Source organism: Schistocerca cancellata, chromosome 10, assembly GCF_023864275.1.
Source record: "Schistocerca cancellata isolate TAMUIC-IGC-003103 chromosome 10, iqSchCanc2.1, whole genome shotgun sequence".
In the NCBI taxonomy this organism is placed as follows: Eukaryota; Metazoa; Arthropoda; class Insecta; order Orthoptera; family Acrididae; genus Schistocerca; species Schistocerca cancellata.
The window spans coordinates 160,394,257-160,402,207 of NC_064635.1; the positions used below are offsets into that span (position 1 = coordinate 160,394,257).

A 7,951-nucleotide genomic window follows, 5' to 3' on the forward strand; every position below is an offset into this window, starting at 1 on the left:
GGTTGTATGTTAGGGCGGTGGTTCGCATCTCTAAAATTTTTTCCTAAATTCCCTTTTTTATTATGTTCTGATACTTTGTTATTAGTTTAATATAAGTATATACTATAATATTTGATGTTACGTAAATATAAGTTCACCTTTTTTTTTATGGGTGACTTTGTTCGATTGGCTTAATCTACAGGAGAGCGTGCGCTACTACGATAAAGATATTTTGCCCCTTTTTCTTTTACGCTTCGTAATTCACGTTCTGCTACTGGGTAGGAACAGTGATCAAGTAAGGCTGATCTTGGCGTTTTACTAAAGTGTGGCAATGATGGAATAATGTTTATTTTATGCGGATAAGTATTCCAAATTTATACCGCACTGTTTGTAATAGAAATTCTATAATCCCGTGTCCTTATTGATTGAACATGGTACTTTCCTTTTCGTGGACGACGGAGAAAATATGCGTTTCAATGGAGCTAACGTGGGAATTTTACGCGCGCCCGTTTAGTAAACAGTGTGATTTACGAACAAGAAACATCCCGCAACAGCCGCTGGAGTGCGTCGTGATCGCGTATACCACGTTGGGGTCCACGTACCGTGTGCACAAGTCGCATGATTTCTGAGTGTTCAACAGCACGTTGAAACTGGAACGCTCAACTTTGACGTTCCACAGCACGGTCCGTGTGCCGACGGCTTTGCACGACAGGTCCAGTCGCCTTTGTGCAGGTCTTATTACATCCGGCGCCACATTGGGCGACCTGCGCGCCGGATGGGGATGAAATGTTGTTGAAGACAACACCCAGGCCAACAGCGGTGGCCGAGCGGTTCTAGGCGCTTCAGTCCGGAACCGCGCGACTGCTACAGTCGCAGGTTCGAATCCTGCCTTGGGCATGGATGTGTGTGATGTCCATAGGTTTAGGTACTTCAGTTCTAAGTTCTATCGAACTGATGACCTCAGATGTTAAGTCCCATAGTGCTCAGAGCCACAACATAGTCCTTGAGCGGAGAAAATCACCGACCGAGCCGGGAATCGAACCCGGGCCCCTTAGGACGGCAGTCCGTCACGCTGATCATTAAGCTACTGGGGCGAACTAATATGACAGTGCATCGGCGGAACTATCATTTGTTTGGTGTCTTGCCCTCTCGTCGCTAATAGGGTGCCTATGGGATGCAGCGTTCTCGGAATGCTGTACAATAATCTCAAACAACCAACATTAACAGTTTTATTCACATATAAGTATATAGTTCTGGCGATACCGGCCATGGCCTTATTCTTCTGTGCGGATGCACAGATACTCCCCGAACTCTTACGGGACTTGGACGAATGTCTTCCACCAGTAATGAGTATGTTGGGGTGTAGCCGGCCGTTGTGGCTGTGCGGTTCTAGGCGCTTCAGTCCGGAACCGCGTGACCGCTACGGTCGCAGGTTCGAATCCTGCCTCGGGCATGGATGTGTGTGCTGTCCTCAGGTTAGTTAGGTTTAAGTAGTTCTAAGTTCTAGGGGACTGATGACCGCAGATGTTAAGTCCCATAGTGCTCAGAGCCATTTGAACCATTTTTTGTTGGGGTGGGATACTACGAATGTAGTGTGTGGGCATACAAGGTGAGAATGTGAGTCTCTCGGGAGGCGTGCGCAAGATAGTCCCTGTAGTCACACTATCATTTGTGCCTTCGGTGGCTCAGATGGATAGAGCGTCTGCCATGTAAGCAGGAGAAACCGGGTTCGAGTCCCGGTCGGGGCACATATTTTCACCTGACGCCGTTGATCTATATCAACGCCCGTGCGCAGCTGACAGTACTAATATGACACTAATTTCGTTTTAACAGTTTTATTTCCAGAAAAGCAAATTGACAATACTTAACCTTTATTTCATAAAATGTCGCTAGCGCGAGGTGACATGGAAACAACAGAGTTGTTGCTTTACACCAAGTCCAAGGAACCACTTGATACGGATCTGTTCAGCGGAGCACTAATCACGTTGCAGACGGCCCGAAGCTAGCAGCACTCCGTCTTCAGGCTACAAGTGGCCCATCGGGACCATTCGACCGCCGTGTCATCCTCATTGAGGATGCGGATAGGAGGTGCGTGTGGTCAGCACACCGTTGTCCCGGTCGTTACGATGGTTTTCTTTGACCGGAGACGCTACTATTCAGTCGAGTACCTCCTCAATTGGCATGACGAGGCTGAGTGCACCCCGAAAAATGGCAACAGCGCATGGCGGCTGGATGGTCACCCACGCAAGTTCCGGCCACGCCCGACAGCGCTTAACTTCGGTGATCTCACGGGAACCGGTGTATCCACTGCGGCAAGGCCGTTGCCCCGAAGCTAGCAGGAGCACCGTTTATATACAGCTGTTGCAGGCGGCGCGCCTGGTCTTTCGTTTCGCATCTTTATTCCGAATTCTGTGGTTACGCCAGGACATTCCCTCCCTCCCTCCCTCCCCCCACCCAAACCGACGTACGTAGGTGTACGGAGTGCGACAACGGCGGGGGATGCAGGACGGTGGACGCCAGCTTGCGGCCGTACCGCGCCATCCTGCCTGAGCTCTGGCGGAAATGTTCGCGGGAAAACGACCAGAAGGGTACGCGTCAACCTCCTGCTTCCGTGAACCAAATTTTGCGGCTACGACTTTTGGGGTGCGGGCGGGCTCAGCTTCATAGGTAGGACGAGAGCCGAAGACTCTGTCTCCGTCGGGTCGTCCCGCGGTGTCGCGATGACATCTTCCCGCGGCTGCTGTGGCCGCGCTGTCCTCTGCACCCGTGAATCTGGGGGAAGAGGCACTGGAAGATCATCGTGTACGTGGCACAGACGGAGTTCATTTTGATGGCGGGACTGCAACCATCCAGATCTGAAACAAGATTCATGCAAGCTCCCAGTCGACGTACGATCTCGCCTCGCGCCCACCGTCTGCTGCCGCTAAAAACCGTATAAAAGACAATAGCATGCAGCGCGAGGCGATACTTGTGGCCTTACTGCGGATCCGGATACTAAGGAGGGTGGAGCAGTGTGCGATGGCTGAGGCCGTGAAGCGATGCGTGCGAACAATACGAGGCGAGAAACAGTTGCAAGGCTTGATACCTGGTGTGTGCGGGGCGACGTTTGGTCATTTGCTGCTTTAATGTTCTGACAAAATGTGCGCTAGTTAGATGCACTATGCCACTCCGATTACAGGATGTTTGAAATTCATGTGACGTGAACTGAGGTGCGTTGTCTGACACTGTTACTTCTGGTAAACCTTCTAGGCAAAAAATAGAAGATAACACACGAATTGTGCTACGTGATGTTGTCTAGCACAGCAGACGGAAACTTGCTATATGAGTCAAGCACAATCAACCAGTGAGTGTTCTATAAAAGTACCGCAAATTCTATGTACACACGCTGCCATGGCGATTGCGGCTTAGACCGAGCAGAGAACATTGTGGTGGAGCGGACTGAGCTTCCACACATTTGACACCGTGACGTCATCTGTTCTATTTGGCAGTCCATGCCGTGCCAAGTACAGTGTAGCGGCACCACCGTTTAGGATAGGGAAAGTTAGTTTTGTGCGATGTTCTGAGCACAAGCTACAGCCAGGTGCAGGCCGGATTGCAGTAAGTTACACTGACCAGCAGTTGCGAAGTGAATGCAGGCCACAGGGGCCATCGAACCACTGAAAACCGTAAACGCAGTGGTTTGTATGTCGCAAGTTACAGGAAGAAGGGGCCTACTGGCACAACTGGGGTGTGGGGCGTACGTGACTCGGAGCGATACGTTAGTGAAACTGAAGTGCACAGCAGAGCATAAGTCGTTGCTGTTTTCTAACGAGATTCATTCCAGTGTGGCAACTCTCCTGGATGGCGGGGCATGTCACACTACCAGCGACACACGACAGCAGATGGGGCGACAGCGTCCCAGTTCACGGAGGGTCACTGGTTCGACCCTCTGAGGCCAACACCGGGGATGCAATTGTGGTAGCTCACCTGGACGGCGGCCCGTGTCACACTGCCGCGCTACACGCAGCAACAGATGGGGCGACAGCGTCCCAGTCCACGGCGGGTCGTCGGTTCGACTCTCTGAGGCCGACGTGGGGTCCACAGCCAGCCAGGGTAGACCACTCTTCGGGTCGCTACCGCGGTCAGTCATCTCGGCTCCCCGTACACGCTGGAGACTCCTGAGATGAGGGCCGCAAGTTCGAACTCCGGATCGCGGGTGGTCGTTGCCGCCGAAGAAGAAGCGGTAGCGGGGGCGGCCTATGGCTCCCGACAGAGCAGCGCAGAGTCAACGGGGACGGTGGCCGCTGAACCGGCTGCAGGCGCAGCCATCCTGACGTAATCGGAACTCTACAGCTGGTGAACGAGGCCGCCACGATACAGCGTTGCGTTGCACAGGTCGCTGGGGCAGTAAGCTCAGCAATGCGGGGCCTGTGACGCAGACCGAGGTGAACGGAGCTCTGTAAAGGAAACGAATAAATCATCTGGAAAGTTCTCGCCGAGTTTTAATATGTCACATTCTGGCACCCATCCACTACAACAGTGTTGGCGCCCCAACTGCTTCGTACGAACAGTACCCCAGTGTCCTTGCTGAAGTAACTGCAACACTTCCTTTTGCAATACTTTATCGATCAACACGCGCGACTGTCCGTTGTCATTTTGAACGACAATCGCACCTTTCTGTACAGCGAGGCTATGTCGACGTGCAAAGTATCTCAGTACTACAGAGTTCTTTACGCCACTCAAGGAGTGAGGCCAAGGTGTGTGAATATAATCGAGCAAATTGTTCAAATCAGGATCAGCTTCCGTGGCCTGTGCAATTTTCCTGTAGTTCAGCTGGAAACAGTGAAGCAACTCAGAATCCTGAGCATTGATATTACAATAAGATGCTGCAGAAGTGTCAAAATCTGTATCACTGCCAATCGGAAGTGTAAAAGTGCCTCCGCGTTACCACGTTGAGCTGTCGGACGATACCCAATCTCGTACTGGTATTGCGAGAATAACAAATGCCATCTTTGCAAATCTTGGGCAGTTCCTATAGGAACCGGTTTTGTCAGATGAAACAGACTGCAAAGGCTTTTGATCCGTAACCAAGCAGAATTTTCTGCCATACATATAGTTGCGAAATTTGGTGACACCATATACTATAGCTAATGCCTCTTTTTCAGTTCTTGAATTGTTGCACTGATATTTGGAAAACACTTTTGAAGCAACAGGTCTGTCTTTCTCACCAATTCTGTGCGAAAGCACTGCACCGATATCGTAAGAGGAAGCGTCAACTTGCAAGACAACTGTTTTTTCAGGATCAAAGTGGACTAAGCATCGATCACTGAGCAATGCATCTTGAAGTTTTTGAAAAGCTACTTGGCACTCATCTGTCCAAACAAAGAGGACATTCTTGCGACGCAACCGATGCAATAGAGCAGCGATTTGTGCAGCATTCGATATGAACCGAATATAAGAGTTCATTTTTCCTAAAAATGACTGCAATTCTGTGATATTACGAGGAACTGGCAAGTCTCGTGTGGCTAACACGTGCGACTGCAGAGAATGTACACCTTGACTGTTTATGACATGACCAGGATACTGCAACTCTGGTTTAAAGAAATCACACTTGTCCAGTCTACAGTTTCGTCCTGCATCAGATAACACACAAAAGAAAGCAATCAAATTTGCAAATATGTGCTTCTTTTGCACGTCCTCCTGCTACAAAATCGTTCAAACAAAAAAATGGCTCTGAGCATTATGGGACTTAACTTCTAGGCGCTACAGTCTGGAACCGAGTGACCGCTACGGTCGCAGGTTCGAATCCTGCCTCGGGCATGGATGTGTGCGATGTCCTTAGGTTAGTTAGGTTTAATTAGTTCTAAGTTCTAGGCGACTGATGACCTCAGACGTTAAGTCGCATAGTGCTCATAGCCATTTGAACTTAACTTCTAAGGTCATCAGTCCCCTAGAACTTAGGACTAATTAAACCTAACTAACCTAAGGACATCACACACATCCATACCCGAGGCAGGATTCGAACCTGCGACCGTAGCGGTAGTGCGGCTCCAGACTGTAGCGCCTAGAACCGCTCGGCCACACCGGCCGGCTTCGTTCAAACAGTTTGAACAGTTCGGCACTTGTGGAGCCAGCTGTTCCAAATACCGTTGGAAAATTGCGGGTGCCGAAGCACTGCCAAAAGGCAAACGCAAATATTTAAACAGGTCCAAATGCGTATGTGCTACACACACTTTTTGAGATTCATCATCGAGCGGTATTTCAATGTATGCGTTGCGCAGTTCAATTTTAGAAAAGTAGCTTCCAGCGCCTAATTTGTAAATAAGATCTTCTGGGCGTGGCAACGGATAAGTATCAATGACTGTTTGTGGGTTGACTGTAGACTTGAAGTCAACACAGAGGCGAATGCAGCCTGAAGGTTTGGGTAGAAAAACCAGTGGACTTGCCCACTGACCTGCTGATAAGGGCGCAATAACTCCATTATCTTGCAATTCCTTAAGTTCAGCCGCGACTTTGTCCCGTAATACAATGGGAACAGGTCCGGCCCGGCAAAATTTCGGCTGAGCCTTGTCGTTCAGCGTAATATGTGCCACAAAATGGACAGCTTTTCCTAAACCTTCAGAAAAGAGTTCCGGTAATTCTTTTAGCAAGCTAGCTGCACTGCCTTTTGCATTGAATGCAGACACTGACTACATATTTCCTGGATGTTAAAGCCAAACAAATTAAAAGAATCAATACCAAATACGTTCTCACACTCACGTGACTGTAGCACTGTAAAAGTCGCTCTTCGCGTATGCGAGCGATACAAGGCAAGCAAAGTACATGTTCCGAGAACGGGAATGTCATGTCCATTATAAGCTTTCAGGTGCGTGCTAGTTTTAGACAGGCGTGGAGAGCCTAACAGTTATCATGTGTGACGATTTAGCAATGTGACAGAGGCACCCCGTGTCCGACTGAAATTGCACACGTTCCCCACAAATAGGCCTAAATAAATGAACAAAAGTTGTCGTACCACTGTAGAAACCGCACGCTTGCTAGATGCAGACTTTGAATATACTGCATTAATAACATGGGCCTGGTGAGAGTTTTGTGAGTGGGCTAAATTCTTATGTCTGTTCCCTTGCAAACATACCGATTACAAATGTCCTTTCCCACCACAAACGTAACACTGAGTTCGTCGGAAGGGGCAGTCTTGGCGTTTGTGCCGAGTACAGGGTGGTCCATTGATGGTGACCGGGCCAAATATCTCACGAAATAAGCATCAAACGAAAAAACTACAAAGAACGAAACTCGTCTAGCTTGAAGGGGGAAACCAGATGGCGCTATGGTAGGCCCGCTAGATGGCGCTCCCATAGGTCAAACGGATATCAACTGCGTTTTTTAAAATAGGAACCCCCCTTTTTAATGCATATTCGTGTAGTACGTAAAGAAATATGAATGTTTTGGTTGGACCACTTTCTTCACTTTGTGATAGATGCTGCTTTAATGGTCACAAACGTGTAAGTACGTGGTATCACGTAACATTCCGCAAGTTCGGATGGTATTTGCTTCGCGATACACTACCCTTGTTAAAATGGACCGTTTACCAAATGCGGAAAAGGTCGATGTCGTGTTGATGTATGGGTATTGCGATCAAAATGCCCAACGGGCGTGTGCTATGTATGCTGCTCGGCATCCTGGACGACATCATCCAGGTGTACGGACCGTTCGCCAAATAGTTACGTTATTTAAGGAAACAGGAAGTGTTCAGCCATGTGAAACTTCAACCACGACCTGCAACAAATGATGATGCCCAAGTAGGTGTTTTAGCTGCTGTCGTGGCTAATCCGCACATCAGTAGCAGACAAATTGGGCGAGAATCGGAATCTCAAAAAGGTCAGGGTTGAGAATGATACATCAACATCGACTGCATCCGTACCATATTTCTATGCACCAGGAATTGCATGGCGACGGCATTGAACGTAGTGCACAGTTCTGCCACTGGGCAAAAGAG

At 49.1% G+C, this 7,951-nt stretch overlaps 1 non-coding gene across 1 annotated transcript; it reads left to right on the forward strand.

Moving 5' to 3' along the window:
- Window positions 1–1,652: 1,652 nt before the first annotated feature.
- Trnat-ugu (transfer RNA threonine (anticodon UGU)) lies at window positions 1,653–1,727 on the forward strand. Its single transcript has one exon. It is a non-coding gene; the product is annotated as a tRNA-Thr (tRNA).
- Window positions 1,728–7,951: the final 6,224 nt, after the last annotated feature.